This window comes from Octopus sinensis, linkage group LG9 (genome assembly GCF_006345805.1).
Source record: "Octopus sinensis linkage group LG9, ASM634580v1, whole genome shotgun sequence".
In the NCBI taxonomy this organism is placed as follows: Eukaryota; Metazoa; Mollusca; class Cephalopoda; order Octopoda; family Octopodidae; genus Octopus; species Octopus sinensis.
In genome coordinates this window covers 76692688-76717997 of record NC_043005.1, presented here as the reverse complement: position 1 = coordinate 76717997, position 25310 = coordinate 76692688, and the positions used below count along the sequence as shown (strand labels likewise).

General features: G+C 29.4%; 1 long non-coding RNA gene across 7 annotated transcripts; it reads left to right on the top strand.

The window, feature by feature from the left end:
• Positions 1 to 1427: 1427 nt before the first annotated feature.
• Positions 1428 to 22362, top strand: LOC118764882. Of its 7 annotated transcripts, none has more exons than XR_005000712.1 (2): positions 1428 to 1500; positions 21193 to 22362. It is a non-coding gene; the product is annotated as an uncharacterized LOC118764882 (long non-coding RNA). The 7 variants fall into 7 exon arrangements; XR_005000713.1 differs by lacking the exon at positions 1428 to 1500 and adding an exon at positions 7265 to 8633; XR_005000711.1 differs by lacking the exon at positions 1428 to 1500 and adding an exon at positions 8619 to 8645.
• Positions 22363 to 25310: the final 2948 nt, after the last annotated feature.

Below are 25310 nucleotides of genomic sequence, written 5' to 3'. Positions count from 1 at the left end.
AAAGATACAACGGGTTCTATCAACCACCGTGTCGGAATGGTTGTTTATTTTCCAACGCCTAAAGTATGGAAGTCGAACTGATTGGACACGGCAATATTTCATACGTTGTAGAAACTCGGCCTCACATTTTGTACTAGGCTCGAAAAGAAAGATGACTCAGAAAGTCTTCGCCAGAGTTAAATGTGCTAAACGATTTGAAACTATACTAAATATACTGCGTAAATATCGAAAGAACACTTGTGCAATAAATGAAAGTAGTTATAAGTAAATGGAGCTAATTTGCAGATACCAGCTAAATATATGTAGTTAATAAAAGCATGGCAATAGACATAGTTTTCATGCACACTTCATTCAGAAACTTGCAGACGTCAAGAAATGTTAATTGACTTGGGAACATATTTGAAATTAACTGTTATCTAATAATAAAGAAACATTTAAAGAGCAACGTTAGAAAAAAACATTCCTCTAGGTGAGAAGCATGTCTAAAATGTGTTTCACAATCAACTGTTTTCCCTAAATATGAAAATACATGAATGAGCATTGATGTACACACGCTTATAAATTTATGCACACATATATATATATAAATTTATAAAAAGATTATCAGTTTATCTAAATGTATTAATAAACGGCAATGCCCTTTTAATCGGGAATTCAGAATTATACAAACACAGCACAGCCATTCGAAAGATGAAGATTGTGCATGAGTGAGACCCATAGAAAAGAAAAGTGAAGAAAGTGGAGGGAAAAATGCGAGATTAGAAAAACCTAGCAACATATAACAGTTGTAATAATTATGTTGTATTTGAATAACATAAACAGTGAATCTGCATGAAAATTAAGATAAAAAGTATATCGGAGCAATGTTATTATTCATCTGCCCTCTTGCCTTCGAATTTCCTTTATATCAGTGGTCACAAAAATAATGTGATTTTTATATATCATGCAGTCACAAAAAGTGTTCTTTCGGTATTTTTTCTCTCCGAAACATCAGTGAATTGGGAGACGAAAATTAACGAATTTATTCATAGGACTATAATTCAGCGCAGCCTTAAAGAAAATAAGAAACCGATGGTATTATGCTATAATGGTGAAAAAACCATAGATTTCACTTTGGTATATGCAACAGGCTTTTAAGTCTGATGTTATGATTTAACTTCAAAATCATTCGATTTTCATTTGAAGACATAAAGAAAACCACTCATATTTATACATATATTTATATCTGTAATTTATATATATATATATATATATATATATATATATATATATATATATATATATATATATATATAGATTATATATATATTATATATTAGATATATGTAATATATGTAAAGTATATATATTATATATATAATATATATATATATATATAGATTATATATATATTATATATTAGATATATGTAATATATGTAAAGTATATATATATATATATATATATATATACATATATATATATATATATATATATATATATATATATATGCATATATATGTATATGTGTGTATACACATACGTAAATATATATATATGGATTTCTATATATCTCTTTAAATTTTACATATATCGCATTGTATGACAGTTAAGACCGGCCCCACTTGAGAAAGGGAGATAATTTCAAGAATCCAGAATTCTCCAAAACTAACAGGCATTAAAGTTGAGGACAATTTAATTTTTCACGAGAAAAGAGGGCATTCATGAACTCGCCAACATGTGTTCTGGCTAAATAGGCGTCAGTCAGACTTTTTTCTCTTAGGTCATTTTCCTTCAAATAATGTAAATTACTTAAGCCATACGTGTGTTCTGCTCTGCATATATGTCAAAGTCCCTTCACTGCTAAAGATTATGTTTGACAACTGTTGCGCTGATGAATTCTATTGAAGCAGAAACACTCGTCTCCTTATATTCAAACAATAGTACTGTCTCTTTCAAGTCAAAATTGGAGAATTTTTGATTCCTGTGATAATCTCACCTTCTGACACGGCGCTGATTTTAATTGCCCTGCGGTAATGATGACACACCCTCTACAGTCAGATATGAATTTCATAAATCAAGAATTTATGCTGTATAATATTTCATATACCTGTAGTTGCCTATATATATATATATATATATATATATATATATATATATATATATATACAAATAAATACGTGTATATATGTATATCTATATGTACATATGCATATCTGTATAAGTATTTATAATGTATATATCAATTATATTCTATATTATTATATATCCATGACACATTACAAACTGGTACGATCATTACATACCTGTTCCTATAATTTGAATTGTATTCCTTAAACTTATAACTGTAGAGCCGCAATTGTTAAGTCGTTGTGTGTTTTGGCATCGGAATCATTAAGGCTGAGTTTAAGTCTTTCTACGGACTTTCAAAGTATAATCTGGTATTCTGAACAGCTCACGCTCTCAAATTACAAAACGTTAATCATTTTGGCAATTTATACGGCCGATTGTTGGTCGTATTCAATTTTTTTTTACTTCTGTATACAATAGATCTTTTACGCTTACAGTATGCGGAGATACTTCATAAAAATTGGAGATCTTCCCGTACTATTAGATATTCCTCAAGGAAGTATAATCTATTCAGCGTGCTTGGTCTTAGAAAATGCATTAACATAATAACTGTACAGTTCTAGTTTCGGAATGAAATTATGTATGTCAACTGTAGTTAATGTACCAAATAGGCTCTAGCTTATTAGGTAAACGACCATCAGTGTTGATTCATTAAAGCCTTTAATGTAATAAATAATATCGGGATTCGTTTAGTTTTTATCTCTTTATTAACAGTTCCTTAATGACAGCATATAATTTGTGGTTATATCATATATTCAAACAAAATATAATTATCAATCAGATTTATGGACAGTTTTGATATTATATTTATTTCGTATCTCTGTATATTGGGGATAAATTCAAATGTATCGTAGAAGGTCAGATTGCTCTTAAGAATAGATACAGCATTCGATTTTCTGATTTGTCTGATAAAATGTCCTACCAATGACATGAGTCTAGTGAAAAGTGAGATAGAAAATTATGATAGCCTACAGTTTAATATCAACCAATAATATTCTATATTCAGACAGATAACCGACTCTTTTATTTCGGTTATAATTATCAATAATGCTACTTGTAGGAAACCAAAATGGCTGTCACGTAACCATAATATTTGGCAACAATAATTAAGCTGCATATTAATACAATGAGTTACATTCGGTCATTTTCTGAAGCTTACCAAAGTTATCTCTAAACAACAAGGGTTTTGTACTCTTGAAAAACATCAGTAATAAACATTTAGCTTACTTACTGATATTCTGAATAATTATAATTATTTTATCACTCCCATCTAACTGAATAATTGGCTAACATATATTAATCAATGTAGTCATGGTTTCTAGATATATGATTTTCAGATAGTAACATCTCGATTTGTAACTTTAAAATTTTATAAATATTTGATACAGAATACCTGACATAAAATGTTTTTATGAATTCCCTTAAAGTTATTATGAATGAGACTTATATGTTCGTTACTGTTTTAGTGTCAATAAATGAAACCAATCATATAATTATATATACTTCTGAAAAGAATAGTTTCCAGTCAATAGATACTTTTTCCTTCGATATAGCTTAATCTGGTCATTAGATATTTTAATTCAGTCGTACCTTGGTTAAATTTTAAAATATTTTATTCATTGTCTTAATCAGACTAAGAATAGATCTGATAATAATTTAAATGGTAAGTGAAGTAGTATATTTTTCAATCTTCTTATTCATACACGTTACAGAATTGTATCTTTTGGTTTGTCATTTTCTAGATTACTTTCAATTAGCTTCAGAAGAGGAAATAGTTACATATTAATGAGTTTAATATAGTGGAAGAGATTTTTTAGAACAATTAAAATTTATTGTAAATTATGTCCGGATAGAAATGATATACTTATTAAACCATTCAGAATATAACTTCAAGAACACAATGTTTTTGATAAAACTTCAAATTACAGATTGTATGTTTATCTAAATTAAATTGTTTGGTTTGAGTCTAGCTTTTTGTTACGCTGCAAATATTATATATCGGCTATTGTTTTTTGAGGTGGCTCCTTAGACCAGAGCTACTCTATCAAGTTATCAATAATTTAGTTGCATTGGTGAAGATACTCACAATGTATAATACAGACGTATTATAGACTACAATATGTGAAAAAAAGCTTATAAATACAGACATTTCTGTAGAATCATATTCTTGGAAATTTGACACTAATGTTATTTATTAAACATTGTGCATCCTACTAAAACTTATGTAGTTTCTAGCAATTGTGTATAGAGGCCCCATTAATCATATTGTTGGATAGCATTCAGAGCAGCCATTGCAGCAGAAAGCCAGGTAAGATGTTTGTCGCTCTTTCTCCACATGTTGCACTTAATATCCAGTGTTCCTTGATCAATTTGTTGTGTTATTCTTTATGTATAGTAGTTATTGTTTTCTAAATGGTAAAATTTTCTATAAATATATTTTGACATTGCAATAAATGTAATTATGTTTTGTTTTCTCTAATCAGCAGAGAAATATTTGGATGGTGTCGTTTTGTTTTGTTCGTGAATGCTTATTTACATTTTTGTTTTAATTTCATTGCAAATTAATTATTTTATGCTTACGCCTATTTATTCATACAGAATATAAAGTTATAAAGTAAAACAAAATATTACCTAAGGCCTTCATGTAGAAAAGCATGTCTCTAATAGTTTAACTAAACAGATATTAATAGTAACTGTTTTTAGCTTGTTTTAATTTATGTCAGATGCTGTGACATTAAGGCCTCGATATCGATTAAATTATGTAGATATTAACATCTAAATACAACTATTTAATACTTAACAATTACTCGATATATAGATAGATTTTATCACAAGCATTAGAAATCATTGAATAGAAGAATTAATTATGAAAAAAAAGCATAATTTATCTTTCAAATATAAAGTATTTTGCTTTCAGTCTGTAAAAGCAAACACATAAACAATTGTTATTACACTACAGCTTTCGTAAGCCTTGTTTTATGAAATAACAAAGATGACTGAAATTTGAAATTAATAATTTAAGAATTCAGTCGTCTTTAATAATTAGTTTATCTAAATCGCATGCAGGCTCCTTTGTTCATTACACTTCCATTCTAAATCTAAAAATTATGCATTTGAGTGGAACACTTATATGTTCTGAATATTATTTATTAATTTTCATATATTTCCACACACGAAGCCTTTTAAGTGCATGTGCCTAAATTAATTTGAATAGCACATACATGTACATAATTACTAAATCTAGCAAAGATTAAGTGTTCGTTAGCGAAAGCTCGTATTTTGCTGTGAGATCCCCATTCGTTTATCACACTATTGTACGAGTAAAACAAGTAGGGTAAAATATGACAACTCTGAAATAGACTGCAGGAAACAGAGTTCAAAATATAAAACCCGATGTTTACTCATCGTTATAAAATAGAAGAAAGCTACTTGATTACTTATACGGGTACATACAGCACCACAAATCATATACCAGTGTCTTTGGAAACAAAAGTGAGGCAGATATTGTAATCTGAATTTCACGTCATTATGATTGTAAATTTACAAGATTCTCATAATGATTAGTCGACTTATAGGAGTTCGCCAGTATCTTTTTTATTCTGAGGCGCGTCGCTTGGTGGTTAGAGTATTCGGCTCACGATTGCAACGTCGTAAGTTCAATTCCTCGCAATGCATTGTGTCCTTGAGCATGATACTTTATTTTTACATTGCACTCAGCTGGCATAGGCTATCAAAAACAATTTACCGCATAACTGCATCATGATGATCTTGAATTTACAGGATTCTCTCATAATGATGAGTTGATTTACAGGAATTAATCAGTATCTTTCTTATTCTGATAAATTGCTAATATTATTATTATTATTATTATTATTATTATTATTATTATTATGCAGTTTTTGTACCGTGGACACTCCTTACAAGGACAATACAAGAATGAAATAGGCCATTGAAAGCATACTTAGTGTTGTTTCAATATTAATTGTATTCTAAATAACACTCAAAATTAATTCTGTGAGCATTGAGAAACATGGGTATAATCGATGCTATTGCTGCCTCAAGTCTTGTAGATATAAATCTAAAATATTATGCAAAAATCATAAAAGCAATCTCTCTGTAAAAACTATCAGAAATATACTTTGGCATTCCTACTATTTGATTGTAATATGTATAATTCGAACAGTCATATTTTTCATAAGACATTTTAAAATATTTCAATGTCAGTTATAATTCCAGCACAACACTCAAATACATAAATGTGTATCAGTAGCAACTTTAGTATATCTGGCTTAAATGTATTTCCTTATTAAGATTTACATAAAACACATTACTCAATATTTTCTCGGGAACATTTGGTGAAAATATACAAGCCTCTGAATTATGAAATGAATATGTTGATAGCTTCTTTACATAGTGTAAACAGAGGCGCAGGAGTGATATGAATATCTTCAGATTGATGCATTCATATATTACCTTTATTTTAAAGGCATTTCATATTATGTATTGCAACGATCTCTGATAACGATTGCACCTCTTACTGATTAATACAATCCAGCGTTTTATGCAGAGAATGTTTCGGAAAGACGCATGTCTCCGTTCCTAAAGCCTGAAGATGGTTCGATGTTATCTGTTTCAAGCACATTGGAAAAGTTATATTGAAAGTTACCTTTTCTATGTTAAGGAAGCAAACTCTCAGGATTCTCAAATTGTTACATAAAAAAGTATAAATATAAAAGTATAAATACAGCGAAATACTGTTTTTTCATGCAACAAGATATTGCATGATTATGAGGGGTAACCACTCTGAATATACTTCATAGACTATACCTCGAAATTTACGGGAAAACTACCTTTTACATTGTCATAATTATCCTGTTTCTCAGCAATTATCAATATATTTTCAATAGAACACTTATGAGTCTGAGATGTGCTCTCCTACACTAATATTATAGACCAGTGTTTTCTCTAACTTGAGACCTTGACATCAGCAAAGCTATGATTTGAGGCTAGCAGTAGACATTCTTGATATCTGCGTATGTAGTTCTATGTTTCGATTCTAACGAAAGAATTTTCGAAGTAGACACCTTATTATTATATTAATACTGTATATATTAGATATTATATAATATATAGTATATATTATATATCACATGTACTATATATGGATATTCTGTATATTCAGCTACTCCTTCGACATTCTTGTGTCTCTATATTACTTGCTGATAACCACACATAATTTGATGCAAATGTTACCAATTTCATTTCATTTTAATCTTAGTCTCTTTGTTAAGCGAACTTAGCCATTCGTACATATTTTCTGTAAATTTAGACTCGGAAAATAGCATTTTATCGAAACATGGTATCTTAATCTACTAATATAACAATACAAAGATTTTATCAACCAAAACACACACAGGCAAATCGTCTACAGTTGCTGGAAGTGCTATGGGCCGCGATTTATGATAACCTCCAATTATGGACTTAACATATTAACATAGCAAAATTTTCGTCCCTAAATTTAGTTTATACACCAAGATTAGAAAATATTTCAGAACCAATCCTTTACTCTTTAAAAAACAAAACAAAACAATTGTGATCCAGAATAAAGCACTGTGCAATATCTGTTACATTGCTGCAAGGACATACTCAAATACTCTACGTCAATTTCATAAATAATTACCCACAAATCGCAATGTCTATATCGTCATTTACCACAACCTAATACAGACTCAGCTATTTTAAGTTAGCAAACAACTTATTGTTACCGGCCTCTTGATAAAAAGATTTTATCATCTCTACCATATATTATACCTAACCACAACACTCCACACTATTTCCCGTGTTTTCCCTGTAGATGCAAATTTATTTAAACTCAAACTGAACGCCTACTGAATGGACCACACAATTTAGAGAATCTAAGTACTTGAAGATATCATTCATTCCTTATATCTCGTTGCTAAATTTAAGGAAATATCTCAACTTATGAAATATATTGACGTATCGACATAAAAAATGATGATTATAGAAGCAAGAATTAAAATCTCTGAAATACACACGTGTTCTAATTATTCATAAAATTTTACTTCTGTATATGTATAAATTCATTCTAATAAAAGAACATTAAATTAAATATCATATAATATTAGAAACGGTAGGCATATATAGTTATTAAAATATCTCTTGAATTAATATTAATTTAAAACAATGTTGCGCACGTGCAATGCTTCATATGTTGTGTACTTTGTTGATTAGTGTTGTTTTCTCTGAAATTCGTTATCATTTTACGTTCCTAATTTTGTAGCAAGCTTGAATTCATTTACTCTGTGTTTTGTGGATTTTTTTTCGTTTTACTTACTTCAGAGAAATTTTTCCTTTCCTTTAAAATTACTTCTGACTGGTTGATTATTTTCATATTTTTCAATCCATTTATTTGTCCAAATATATTTGATATTTTGATTTGATTATTTCCCATAGCTTCGTTAAGAAGTCATCTTGGAACACTGGATGTGTATATATATATATATGTATATATATATGTATATATGCCAATTCAATCATTTTGTTAACTTATTTGCTCAACATTTTCACTATTTTGTTTGCATTTAATTACTAATATTTATTGCTCTAAAAGTCAACGCTTCAGGGCAGTTTACCATTTTGATATTTAGCACTGACATATATATATATATATATATATATATATATATATATATATATATATATTCTATGCAAGAATACATTCACATATATCCGCACCTACACGCAAACACACATATATTGTATGTGTCGTTGTTTTGGTTGTATATATATATATATATATATATATATATATAATGTATTTATAATATATATATATATATATATATATATATATATGTATTTATAATATATATGTTGGTGTATATATCAAAGATGGTACGCACAAGTAGGCTGGGAAAATTTGTTGTAATACATTAACAATACTGAAATTTCGTTGGAACAAAATATACATGTAATAATTGATTTTACATTATTAAACAACATGGTAAATTAAAGAATACAGTGCATACACACCATATATATATATATATATATATATATATATATATATATATATATTACATAATTTACTTTCTTTATTCTAACAATTTTCTGCATTTTCACTGTATGTCTATTAATCACAATACAACTCCATATATCTTTAAATACAATTAATTGTTCCCCACCTTGTGAGTATCGCCCTATATGTTTTTATTTCGTTATTTCTTGCCTTCCAAAATGTGCCCATGCAAACTCATGCAAAAGTTTACTTTTTGGTATCACATTAAAAGCAAGAACTTAGATGATTTTGACTTGAGTGGACAATGATTGGCCAAATCTGAAGCCTAATAAATGGTCAAATATGAGGCCCACGTAAGGGTACCACGATCTAAAAGGTATGAGGAATGTAGGCCTAAAGGAACATAAGCACATGTTTTCGAAAATGGTGACTAAATTCAAATAACTCTAATGTTCGTATTCATATTCCGATTTAATTTATATTCACATTCATCACAATGAGAAACAGTCTCGACAATTAGCTCCGGTTCGTGAGCCGTTTTCACTTTCAGTATTCGTTAGTATGGGTTTATACTAGCATTTATATTTAAACAGAAATGTTAGAGCAATTTGAATACTGTCACTTAACTTCGTAATATAGGTTCATGTATCCATTAGGCATATCATTTCAGGTCTTCAGTATAGGCTCATCATTTTCCATTCCAGAAGATGTTATAGTTTAACTCGCTACGTTTAAAGTGATGCTAAAATGAAACTATTGCTTAATTTAAAAAGATTAGTTACGGGGTCTCCCCACACTATATGTAACATTTTGCATCAGTTCAGTAAAACATTATCATGTCTTATTTTCTATATAGCTCGTTCAACTGTTTGCTTTGGGGAAATAATATGCGTTCTCGCATTGCAATTATTATTATTTAAACCATTATTGCTTTCATTGGTTCACAAGCCCAAAAGTTTAGTTCATGCTAATTTGTGTAGCTTTAATTCATTCCACACTGCCATCAAATAATCATACATTTGCACACACACTTACACACACAAGAATATGATCAAATAAATGCACAAACACCTGTATGTATATATATATATATGCATTATATATATATATATATATATATACATGCATATACATGCATACATACATACATGTATATATATATATAAAAACACTACTCTAAATACCAGAGGCTGTTTTGTTCGTTAAATGTTTTGCAGCAGTAGTTGAAAATTATACTGCTATCCCTTCATGCATACACATACATAGAAATACATTCAGACCTGACACATAAATTTATATATACATATACTGTATACATATATATACGCATACATATGCATTTTTACCTTTCATGAAACCATTCACATGAAATCGTATTTTTTATATCAAAACTATTTTCACATTGCTTTTCCTGTTTCACACACATTCATTGCAGTCTCGATTAAGTTGGAAATGATTGTGATTACACTTTTTTATTAATATTTGTTTTAATTCTCAAAGAATATATTTCTCTATCACAACTGTATCTCAAATTTCAGTGGCTTTCTTTCCCATAAGAGATCAAAATACAAAATCCTTTTTCATGATTTTTACTGCAACCTTTTCGAAGCATAACAGAGCTGTGTCAATATTATCACACACTCCCCTGAAAAAAAAAGGTGTACTTTGGATCTAAAAATTTCATACTCAATCCTTCCATTGACATATTGTCTTCTACTTTTCTTGAAGTTGAAATTTCATGTGTTCGTCACAAAAATTCATATTATTTTTCACCATAGAAAACTCATAAAGAAGGATATAATGATATAAGGGATCAATGAACAGATGAGTGATGGTAAAGGTTAGATGATATTCAAGGGCTACAATAGCATTGAATATGCCCACAGATTAAGAAAACACTGAACTCAATTAACGCGCACACACATAAACAGACACACACACTACCATTTCAATACATACATATACATATTTACTATATATACAAATATATATATATATATACATATATATACATACATATATATATACATATATATACACATATGCATATACATATATATATATATACATATATATACACATATGCATATACATATATATATATATATACATATATACATATGTATATATATATATTCATACATATACATACATACACACACACATACATATATATATATATATATATATGTATGTATCAAGCCAATATCAATCGGTATACATTTGTAAGCAATATTTTAAAATTTAATTAAAATTCTGAAAGTTTTTGAACAATCGAACTACGTTTATGAATACAAACGTTTTGTAATTCCAATCCTGTGTGGGCTGTACTTTCGTTGATTTTGTTTTTTGAATATATTGCTTACATATATATTTGCTGTCTGCATAAATCCTCACTCCCGCTCACTAACACGCACCAACAAATACAGATTATATACATATCTATTTTAAGGGCACTAGTATCCGTATAGCAATACACCAGATTAAATAGTATTAAATAAAATATTTGTTCATATTTCAATAGAAAAACTAATTATTTTGTTGAACGAGCTATCATGATAAGGATAAGGCAATAGAATTAGATAAAAAAAATATTGTATGTAATAGCAATTGAATATTCTTAATATTTTTAGATTTTAGTATTGAACATGTAAATCCAAAGATGAGAGAAAAACTTAATGAAAATAACTATTTTGATAGCAAGAACAAAATTGAATTTTCAAGAGGCAATAAGTTTGTTTGAAAATTATTCTTGGAATTAAATAAGCATGAATGCATGTCTTAACATACTTGCTATATGTCTCTTCAAAAATTCAGTTTTATTTCTTGAAATAAGGAACAAGTATTAAAAAATTGCATTCTCTGTAGAAATTCTTCTCCCAATCTTTTTGCATCACAAAAACGTCGACATGTTTTTTTCTGAGAGCACGCAATGGAATTTTATTAACGACTGAACACAACCAAGATAGATTCTATTCATAACACTATATGAGTGTGCATCTGCACACACACACACACACACACACACATACATATATATATATATATATATATATATATATATCCAAACATCATATATATGTGTATATATATATGAAATTTGTACAAATGTAAATATGTATGTGTGTGTAAACATACATATATATATATATAAATATATATATATACATATACATATATATATATATATATATATATATAATTATTATTTTAAGAACAATAGTTTTGATAGCTTTAGGTTTTATAGGTATAATCGATAAATTTATCACATACATAATATATATATATATATATATATATATATATATATGTATATATATATATGTATATATATATATGTATATATATATGTATATATATATGTATATATATATATGTATATATATATGTATATATATATGTATATATATATATATATATGTATATATATATATGTATATATATATATATATGTATATATATATATGTATATATATATATATATATATATATATATATATATATATATATATAAATGTATATATATATATTTGTATTTACATACGTATATATATGTATATATTTTACTGACCTTACCCCAGGTAATAGATATGAATTCTGTTAAGTGATAATTTAATACTTCAATTTCTTCGCTGAAGATTCCCAAATGTCGATGAAAATGTTGCGAGGTGAAATGTCTGCTACAACAACATACCAGAGAACTTCCAGGAGCCACGCATCAATCAAAGAAGCCGACCCTGAAGGACATTTTGTCTCTTTGGAAACAAAAAAGGTTATGCAAATTTCAGGTTTTCCTTCATATAAAAAATGTTGTTCATCTCCATATCCGTAAAGCAATTCTCTTTGCTTAATGCTTATATGATAATTTTTAACGATTTTTGCTATGTATAAGTAAGGACATATATGTACATGTATAAGCATATAGGTGTACGTATAGTCATACACATGTTTATACTGTAAGTTCTATGATGGATTGTTGACAAAATCTTCAAAGTCATTGTAAATACTGTTCTTGTTAAACAGTATTATAACCTTTCCTATATAGTTTTATTAATGACAAAATAACATCTGTAAGTTAATTAAGTCCATCTTTTCTCTTTGTCATCTCTTTTCCTTGTATGTATATATGAAATCTTTGGAACTTGAGGAAATCTTGAACATAGAAGAATAGCTGTGAAAACAGCCAAGAAGATCCAGTGAAAATTCCCTTATAAGACGGTAAAAAGTGACTAGCAAGCCACATTATTCCGTCTTAGAATAAGAGTATTTTTACCTGATCTTCTACGCTGATATATCCTTAATTTTAAAAAATAAAAACCCAAATCACTCAACGCTTATGCAGAGGCGCAGGAGTGGTCGTGCTGTAAGAAGCTTGCTTCTCAACCACATTGTCCTACGTTCAGTCCCACTGCGTGGCACCTCGGGCAAGTGTCTTCTACTATGGCCTTATGACTAGATCTGATGGACGGAATCTGAAAGACGTCTGTCGTATATACAGTAAATGCACTTGATCGTGTGATATGCGTACTATATATAATAATCATTCTTTGTTAATGAAATGTACGTAAGATTGATCTTAACTAAGTATTTACTCAAATAATCACATTCTTTTATATGTGTGTGTATGTGTGCTTATATGTGTGTATAATCCGTCAATGTTTCTTTTCAATCGACCTAATTCAATTGTGCTGATGGTAATGGTTTAGTTATTTAATTGTCTTCTCTTCTCTGCCGTAGGATGATAACCTTAATGGATGGAAAATTGTAAGAACAGTTGATGACAACAAAACTTACTCTTTCGTATTACCAAACGTCACACTGAGACGTCAAATGGTTCTTAAGGTACGTTATGAATTTCTGTTTAGCTTAGATCAATAATTAAATGACATGATAAATGGTATTGTAGGTGTGTTTTACTCAGCCTATTGATTTTCATATTTATTTGATTATAATTCTGTTTACGTTTATTTCATATATCATTTCTTAATTATTATTTGTAAATGTATTTATATCAGATCTGGTCTAAAGGCCAACAATCACAAGCTCGTGGAGATGATTTAGTTAACAAAGATTTTGATACATGGGGAACCGGTTCAAATGTTGTCACAGTGCTGCAGAACGAGAAAGGAGAGGTATGTAACCATTCTCACATATACATTTTGAAAACGATTGTTTATATATCAGTATACAAGGAAACTATGAAGGCGGACAGTCTAGTGGTTAGGTTGTTGCGTTCACGATCGTGAGACTGTGGGTTCGATTCCTGAACTGGGTGGTACATTGTATTCTTAATAAAATCACTTCATTTCACATTCCTCTGCTATCATTTCGATATCTGATGTATGGTATACCATGCTCTTGTTCAGGTAATATCGAATTGACGAAGAGACTGAGGTAATGTGCGGTACAAACATTAGCTCATTATAAACAAATCATTTGTGCAGGATGCTCAGCAAGAAATTGTAGAACTGTCTTTCTCGGACCCCAGATATTATCATATAATAGAAGGAAACTATTTGCTGTAATATTCAACTCTGTTTATTGTTTCCCAATAAACAAAGTCTTTGTTTATGATTTCACACCCTTTATTGCATAGGATCTACGAACTGAAGGTTGTCAAAAACAGTAAATCGAGTGTAATATTTCCCGAATACTACGTACAATTGTTCTCAGTGAAGTATGGATATAATGTGTCTGCTTTGATACATCACACATGTGAAGATTTTTTTGAATGGTCTTCTTAATTAGGGAATATTTGCTTTGCATCAAACAATACAGGAACACCTAAATGAGAATGCTATCAATAGGTAATGGATAAAAAATATAACGCAAACTTAATGCAGATTTAATATTATAGAAAGGAACGCTACATGCTTTCTATCACTTTAGTATTAATTTACATTCAACTGTTACACAGAACAAAGTAAATATCTCTTCGAGGACACTCTATGAGGGAGATAAGTAATTGGTGAGTCGAATTTGCGAATTAATTTATAATTGAAGCTATATCTATTTTCTTACAATGAGTCTGCATTGGTTTTCTGAAAGCTAAAAATAGTATTATAGTCCCTGTACAGAAAGGGATACGCTCTCAGTAATCAATCCATCAATGTTTGCCTGGATTACTATTCATTTCATGTATGCCACTAATATATTTGCATACATGATATTTGAAGTTTTATAAAGCCAAGATCTGCGAAATTTCGAAGTTACTGTCCACATTTTCATGTAAGAAGAAATGCATATATAAAATATATACAGAGAGAGAGAGGTTATATATATATATATGTGTGTGTATGTACGTATATTTCAAGCAAATGTAGTCCCCTTTATAGGTTTGTGCAAAAACTTATACGTATGTGTTTGTATTCAATTTGTAATGTTTTACTTTACTTTTAGGAGCAAGCTACCTATACCCAGAGAACACAATACAATTAGATCGCCAAGATGAAGCGCTGAACCAAGTTACAAGATACAACATTCCAACTGGAGTTGTTTTGTTTATATATCTAAAGAAAATTATTGAATCCCGCCATTCTTTCATCATCCTCACGAAGAATTTGAAGTAAAAATTATAATTATGGAAAAAAAACTCACTAGATTTTGAAATAATAAATAGTCTCTTTTCTATATTAGCCGATTTAGGCATATTGCTAAAGCTTATTCATGGACGATTAACTTTATATTTCAAGACATGTTAAACTTTTCAATGGCCGACTAATGTTAAACTGAAGAAATTGAATCTAAATATATACCACTATTTACCAATGGTTATACTGTTAATGAGCAAGCAATATTTCAGGATACGAGGTTAATTCTAAAAGAAAGATTCATAAATTAGTAAATTGCTAGGTAGTATATTTTAACTTTAGCATCAAAAACTGCTATTTTGAAGCTGAAGCTTCTAAATTATGCGACGTTATTGATTATCAATACATTCCGATACTTTTATTAGAGCATACAGCGATATAGACTATTGCTATACATCACGCCTTCGTTAAGAATAAAAGGAATAAATTAATAAATTTCATAAATGCAACTGCCTCTTCTCCTTCTTCTGATTATTTCATTATTTAAACTAATTACATAACTAACAAAAATACCTTTGTCTGATTTAAAATAAATGCAGAAATAATAAATACATTAATCTAACATAAATTTAGCTGTTTATATATATATATATATATATATATATATGCTAACCACTTTTCATAACGTCACAGCTAAACCACTGAGCTATAATTTGCGTTGTCTTATTTAATAAACTGGAGTCATAAGGCGATTATAAAAAATAATAGTGATAAAGCTATTTTAATCCATTGTTAACTTAAGTAATTTTTTAATTTCGCTATATTTCTATAAAATTTGCTATATAACATTTAACGTAAACTGTGACATTTTTGCTTGTTTATAAGGAACTAATATATCTATACTTACGAATTTTAAGCTAAAGTATGGCCGCAGTTTAAGATCAACTGATCACCTATGCTTATATTCAACTGTAAATCACACTCAAAGCTAATATTTAAATTAGTACCAAGCTATATTAATAATTTTTTGCAATATTCTGAACGCTTCTAACAATTAGATATATTTTTATTTACGAACTGCAATTGTTTCCTAAAGTCTTTTTTAAAGTTATTTTTATCATAAATGAACCCAAATTGTGTTTTATATCCATAGACTGTGTGCTTATAAGGTCCTTGAGTTGAAGATCTCTTGTCAAAATTAATTCCATATAAACATGTATATGAAGGGTACCAGATAAATGAACAATTCATAACGCGAGTTGTAATTTTTTCAAATAAAATTTGCGGTAATGTTTAATACATTCTGTGGTATCTTCAGACAGGAATTCAGCTTTGAAGAAAATTGGATCATTCTTACAGTAATTTAAATGTGATATTATTTAAGATAGCAAATGTACAAGGTTTTGTCTCAATTTACATAAGTATTTTCTTTTTCAAAAGGAGAAACATTACTTGACTATACGAAATATAATTCAGAAATATCCAGTGAAATTGTAAAATATCTCAAATCCAGCAGCACTGCTTATCGGTATGCGTTGTTGATGTAAGAAGTCTTTCAGGAAATCTCTGTAAAAATCTTTAATGACTTTAGAGTCTATGACTTAAAGTTGTTTTGCAACGCAAACCATAAGGTGTTTCGTTTTACTTACAATGAGTAGGACATACTTCTATATAAAATGGATGTTAATGACCATAGACATATTTTCGTATGACATTTTTCTCTATATTCGCTACGGACCGAAAGATGTTTAGCCTTCTTTACAATGACACAGTAAAATACATTTCGCGTTATATCGCAAATTATGCTTAGCTTAGTACTGTATGAAAGCTCATGTTAGGTTTATGGTAATACAACTCCTTCAAAGAATTTGTCCGATCCAATGTGGAAAGGGTGATCAAATATTGTTAGAGACACATAATGAATTTTTTTAATATATATATATATATATATATATATATATACCGATTGCTTAGTTTTATATATTCTCCCAAGTATAGTAGTTTACTATGAACACTTTGTACTGTAATTTAAATCATATTAATAAAAATATTTCAATATTCTCTAATAAAAAATAAGACATACGTAACTTTTTGTAGAATAAAAAACAAAATGTAGCAATCTTTTGTTCAGCTTAATTATTTTGTTTACAAATTTAAAAGTTTCAATTTCAATAACATGAAAAGAAGAAACGTAATTGGCAGGCAGACTTTAAACAAAACAGTAGTAGTTGCTAATTATTTCATGTTAGTAAATGGCGTGATTTTTATAAGCTTATTCATTACCCAATCAGAGATTGGCACTAAACTCTCCACATCAGATTTATATTTTGCCCTCAATAAACAAAGTTCCTTTTCTGTTTTTGCCCAAATATAGCTCAAACATAAAACTATTCTTCATCAATAAGTAAGCCTATATAGATGAAAAAAAAATCAACAACCTAAGCTCATTCATATAGAAAAAAACAGTTCGCAATTATAAGTTTAACATTTTCCGATGCCGTTGTATTTTCCTTTTCTTGGTTATATCCCATATTCGAAGAAAAGAAAATGAGCTAATGGATTATATTTATAGGACTTCCAGTATAAGTATAATGCGTTCAATAATAATATTAATGATTTGAACAATAATAATAATAACAATAAGGATAATAACAGTTATTTTTATAAATGCGTTTTGATGCATAATAACTGAGGATGAATTCATAAAATGTTAATAAGAAATGTATTTTATTTAAAAGAAAACAGCAATAATAAGTTAATTCTTAAATCTGCTATGAGTTGATTGTAAACAAATTATTATCTTCAGGAAACGTTTTCAATTAAGGTTTAGATATGAGAAATCCATAGCCTGAATATTTCAAATATATGTTCATGAAAGATGTAAACGTATACCACATTACAAATAAACAAATAGGGTTTTTCATTGTCTTTTTTTTTTAATGGCCATATATACAAACGTAAAGGCCTGACATCAATATTTTCACTGTATTGCCTTTGTTGGTTATGACGAAGATTATTCATACTGTGATAAATTAACCAACGAACCCCTATTTTTTTCTTACTTTCAATGACTGAACTAAAAACTTTAAAACTCAGCCATCAAACCCGTCCTTACTGAATCCAAGTCCGTTTGTTAGATCATTCCAAAGGCGAGAATAAATATATAATGTAAACTAAATTTCAAACCCTATCAGAGAATTAGTTGGTTTGAGATAAATTGAAACTATGTTGAAGTTATTTTCTCAATGCCATTTATCAGATATTTTGACCCCGCTTTACAACATCGAAAGTCTTAACCCTGTGATAATCATATAAGAGGAAACTCTTTATAAGTTAATTGCCTTTCGAGAAATCTTGATAAAATACCATTCTATTGTGGATCTACCCAGAATTCTTCAACCGTCTGATAGTGAGTGATATATTATATCTTATATCACTACATGTAGGATTCGTCCATTTTGTGGCAATCCTGAACAGTTATAACATAAGATTTACTTCTTGAAAATACTGCAGAAGTGTCTCTGTTATTAGTGTTCCTAACAACTATGGAATACTATCTTAGCTTTTTAAGTTGCCATTAAGACAAAAGTACTAGATTATTTTCTTTCTATGATTATTTGTTATTGTTATTATTGTTGTTATTATTATTATTATTATTATTATTATTATTATTATTATTATTTGCTCACAAAATTAAAATAAAACCAAATATAATTGGTCGGTTTTCGTTGTTACAAAAATATTCTACAATACCCATGCTTCTTGTTCATTCCCAAATCATGGCTTCAAAGCCTTGTAGTATTTAAACAAATATAGACATATAAGATTTCTGCGGAAATATTTTCTTTTTTTCCATAGAAATTCTGCTGTTGACCAAAGGCCGATATTCATAGAAATATAATCTTTAGTCATAGTTTATAACCTTTTTAATCTGTGTGCCAAACAACTTATAAAACAAACTTGCACCCCGCTAGAGTACTTATTCTCTCTCTTAAACACACATACACGCACAAGCACGTACCCATACACACTCCTTCATTCACACACATACTGATACATACATACACTTTATCATGTTTTGTGGGTTAATATGTATGTATTTTAAATTGCTACAGCCTTGAGCTAATACAAAAATTAAATTGAAATATCTAGGATTGATATAAGTTACACTGGCAGATGATTGCTCATTTCGAGCATTTAGATATTCACTCACATTTCCAACATGCAGATACAAACAAATATTTACATATATATATTAACATCTCACACAAACTCGCACAAACACATATATGCGTATTAATAATTTTCATCGGATATGTACATATGTACATTCTTAAACAGAGTATATGAATCTTCTAAGGTCTAATGCAAAGTCTACGTTGAATATTCAAATTGGAATCCACGGTGGATAAGGACTGTTTGTGTCTAGAAGGATCAAATATATTTTGTTTGAAGTATGGCATTCGAAGACGTAAACTACGTCCTTTTATGTTCGATTGAATTGTACCGTACCTCAGTATATTTCAGTCGCTTTGAACAAAAATACATGAAAATCGAAACTAAATTTGAATGACATATACTAGTTTACTAAATATTTCATTCAAATGAAGTTATCCCGGTTGTAATATCTGTAAGTAACTATAGTGAAATAGGTTTATATGCAACCTTTTCGAGTTAAGTTAACAGCTATATATACTATATATAAGTATATATATATATATATATATATATATATATATACATGTATATGTATATATATACACGTTAATCACACTGATTCTTAAGGTAATATTAAACATACTATTACGGCGCGTTATAACTACTAAAGTCGCCATCGAAACTTTCTAGAAGAATATAATAAAAGAGTCGTGTGCATAACCTGCTGGGTTACAACATTCTTAATTATCCGTCCGTGTATTTGCATAAAATGCATACAGTCCAGTAATTATGATGGAAAGAGGCGATGATTATAATATAATAGGAAACGAAAGTTCCTATAATAACCAAGATAGAATTGGCAAATAGACCCTTAAGAGATAGAGATAAAACTACCATGTCTCAGCTATAATATACTCAGCTACGGGAATCAGGAGTTAAACTTCTTTCAGTTAATTTTATGACAATTAAAGGTAAATTAGAATTCCAATAAGCTAAACTCTAATTAACTCTCGTTATCTGGCGACATGGTGTCTATTTCTAACTTTACATGAGTCATTATCGAAGCTGTTGCGTTGCACTTTAAAAATTGCATATAATGATAAGATTTAGTTTGCAGCCAACCTGTTTCTGGACTCATTTCTCGCTTGTCTTCTTTTTTCTTCTCTTTCACGATTACGTTGATAAATGGGGAAGGAATGAAGATCTGCATAGCCATTTACCTTCGCCAACTTAATCATAAAGCGTACACCACTGTCTAGCAAAACAAATTAAAGTAATTTCATGTGAAACGACATTGCATTACTGTTCTTAGCAATATATTTCTCTACACACGCATATATAGATACATAGCTACAGATATATATATATATATATATATATATATATATATATATATATATGTAAGCTTCATACTGCTTGCTACCATCGCTTTCTCAACAGTCTATCTACCTATATATAGGCATACTTAGAAAAGTATCGGAATTACAATACATTATGGGTGGGTAAACGGGATGTATCAGTTTTGTAGCAGCAAATAGTGCCGTTTCAGGCTTTTAAAACGCACACAGACACACTCAGACACACACACACACACACACACACACACACACACACACACACACACACACACACACACACACACACACACAACACACACACCCACAGAGTCGAATATTATGAAATTATACACCATGCATACACACACACACATATATATATACATTCATACATAGGACAAGTATTCGTTATTATTATTATTATTATTATTATTATTACAGTTATTATAGCCCTCATTATTGTTAACTCTAAGGACTTTTAACCATTGTGCCTACACCTTGCAACACTGCAACAGCGAAAAGATGGAAATTAATATAAATAAATAATTTCAGCTTAGCTTTTAAAATAATTTATAAATAAAAAAACTGTTATATAATATTAGACCAACCCAGTATAAGATATTTCACCAACTAGGAAACTTTCGAAAACATGAACTTTATTATTGGTTAAAATTATCGGTTAAAATCAATATTTTATACAAGACTGAAACAAAGCGTTTGACGGTTGTTATATATTTTCAAACGCTGCAAATGTATTTCCCTTGTAAGTAAAACAATGTGTTGATTTTGTTAAAATTATGTTAGTTTTATATTTTGAAACAAATTTATATTCTTTCTTTATAATTTTTCTCTTTTTAAATCGGGATCATTCAGATTTTCTTTGATTACACATGGTACAATAAGTGCAATGTTTTAAAGAGGAGTTGCTTTTTTTTTTCTTCTATTGGTAGAATATTTTGGTAATTCCATTTTCTTAATTTGTTTCGCAAATTCTATTTTACTTTATCAATTTTTTTCTTTCTCTTCCTTCTCACAATTTTGTAATTAACAATTTCGATTACTTAATCTGTGATGCTTGAGATTACAACTCAAAGATCATTGCTACAAGTAATTGATAAACCCAACAAAGAACAACGTTTTTGAATTTCATTGCGATAAAGAGGATTATTAAAATATGATAAAAACTTTACAACTGAGTTATGTTATTTTTAAAATGCGTTGTTATTTAATGTTGTTTGATGAGTGTTCTATATTCGCACGTGATATTGATTTGATGTAACAAAAAATGTATAATTCGCCCTAAGAAACTACAGTTTTATGTGCTTCATTGAGGAAAGATGATATATTACACTATTTAAGAGAATATTGTTTAAGACTGTTTAAGAGAATATTGTTGATGAATCTACTTTTCTCATTTCTTACATATAGTTTGTACGCAAGATTTCTTGCACTTTTTACTACAAATTTCAAATCCGTGTAAGCAAGAGTTTTGTAAAAGTTAAGATAATTAAGTTTTGATTAAAGAAATGAAATAAGAGAAAATAAAGATCACTACAATAATGATGTTTCAATGTATGCATTGAAATAAAGGTTGAACCTTATATATATATATATATATATATATATATATATATATATGGTTGGGAGATGACAAAGAAATATTCCGGTCCCGATGAGTCCACTTATAGCAGAAACAGCTGTTAGGCAATGACTTATATATATATATATATATATATATATATATATATACGATTCAAAAAGGCACAGGAGGACGACAAAGGAATTAACGGAACACGCATGACATGGACATGCTCTTTCCTTGTAAGTTATAGCCCCGAAATCATAGTAATTTCGTGCCTTTAACGGGAACAGATGGTGGTGTTTGCAGCAAAAAGCTGCTGCGGATAATGAGCGAACCTAAAGAACAGTGGGGGAAAGAAACACCACACAGGTGGTTGTTACGAATATAAATATATATACAAAATAAAGGCCGTTCCGCTCTAAGACAGGATTAGAACAAGATATGTGTAACACAATGGAAAATAGTGTCCAAAAGGACCAGAAAAAGAAAGTGCTGAGACGGAAAGATCAACAGAAGAATATAACAAAGGTGTAAAAACGAATCCTGAGTTGAAGAAAAGGCGAGTGAATCATGCCTGAACAGATCAGTTGTGGTCAAACGGAAAAGGAATATATATGATAGAGTTATACTACTTTATTACTTATAATAAACTTTAGTTTCGACATACTAGGTATGTAAAATATAAAAGCCATCTCAATATGGCTAACCACAAAGTGGGGATGTTACTGTAGCTTTTAGCCCCAGAAGATCGACGTCGCCAGCTGGCTTTAGACACACTTTCTGTGCTCTTCAGGTATTTGCAAATTGAGATGGCTTTTATACTTTACGTTGTTGAGCGGTTACTGTTTACATCTCGCTCTGAGATTTAATAATGCTTACAGTCAGTTTTTCGAAATCAGTGGCAGACGTCACTAGAAAAACTCTTATATATTTGCAAAGCAAGCCTTGCCTTTCATCGTGACCTGGTGGTTACCGCCCGTTGATAAGAGACAATAATCTCGAAACCGCGGTCCGGTGCGTATCACTAAGGCTTACGAGGAAGGGATGACTTCCCTTTGCAAATACCTGAAGGGCACAGAAAGTGTGTCTAAAGCCAGCTGGAGACGTCGATCTCCTGGGGCTAAAAGCTACAGTAACGCCCCCACTTTGTGGTTAGCCATATTGAGATGGCTTTTATACTTTACGTTGTTGAGCGGTTACTGTTTACATCTCGCTCTGAGATTTAATACTGTATTATTGTAATATTGTGGTAAAGAGTAATATAATATAATAGACTAAAATCGATGAATTTTACGAGGAATACCCTGAGAAATTGTCCAGTCAAATTTTTAGAATAGAATACTATAGGGACAGCAACCCGCCTAATTACGTTCCATCTGTCTCTGGCCAGATTGCGATAGATTTCTTTATTAGCCACGCAGGGCTGAACACAGAAGGAACAAAATTCGGTTAATATATATAAAATTCAAAGTAGAGGTTTTCTTTTTGGGAAGAAGAGAAGGAAAAAAAATGGGTCGAATTTCGATCAAAAGGGATGGTGAAAAAAATAAACGATAATTTGTAAGCTTTATAAGCCAAGTTCACTAATACATTCAATGAGGTATTCCAAATTCAAAGAAATATCTTTGAAAGGTGTATGGATTTTAATACGAATCTAATGTTAAGTAGTTACTTTTCGCCAGACCAAATATACTAATTCCAAAACCAAACATTTCTTAGAATAATTAGTACATCGTCAGATTAGACTCAAATATGATACTTAATAATCTTAAAAACGACTCTGGTGTCAGATATTTTGATGAAAAAAACGAAACTTTGTTAATACTGCACAATACTATGTAACTCTGAGTATCCAATGATAAATCAATTATAGATTTAAAAACCTGACTGAAGTCGTGTGTGATATAAAATATAGGTATCAAACTAAAATAGGTAATATTATCCTATTCATATTATGGAAATTCTGTTAGGCATGGGCTGGTGATAATAATCTATTTCAATGATAACAAATCATGCACTTACAAATATTAATAAAATATATAATAATCTGAAGTTGATTCTCAATGCAAGATGGTGAATGATATTAAACATAAATATGAATATTATGAATATGAGTGGAATAATACATACGTTTTTGATACATGCAAAATATTAAGATAGCGTGCTGGCAGAATCGTTAGAACACTGGGCAAACTACTTAGTGGCATTTCGTTCATCTTTACGGTCTGAGTTCAAAATCCGTTGAGGTTCACTTTGCCTTTCGTCCTTTTTGGGGTGATAAAATAAGTACCAGCTGATTAATGAGATCGATGTAATCGATTTAATCCTTCCCTCAAAATCGTTGGCCTTGTGGAAAAAGTTGGAACTAATATGTGCAAAGTATGGAAGGCCGAAACTGCATAAAATTATATTCATTTGGTCGGGAAAAATAAATAGCAGCTCTATTATTCTAGAAAAAATGTCTTCACATTTAAACACCTTCATGTCGATTAAGATAAAGTGCTAAATGAAATTAAAGGATTCACCATCGTCAATTGAAGTCAAATAACAAGGAA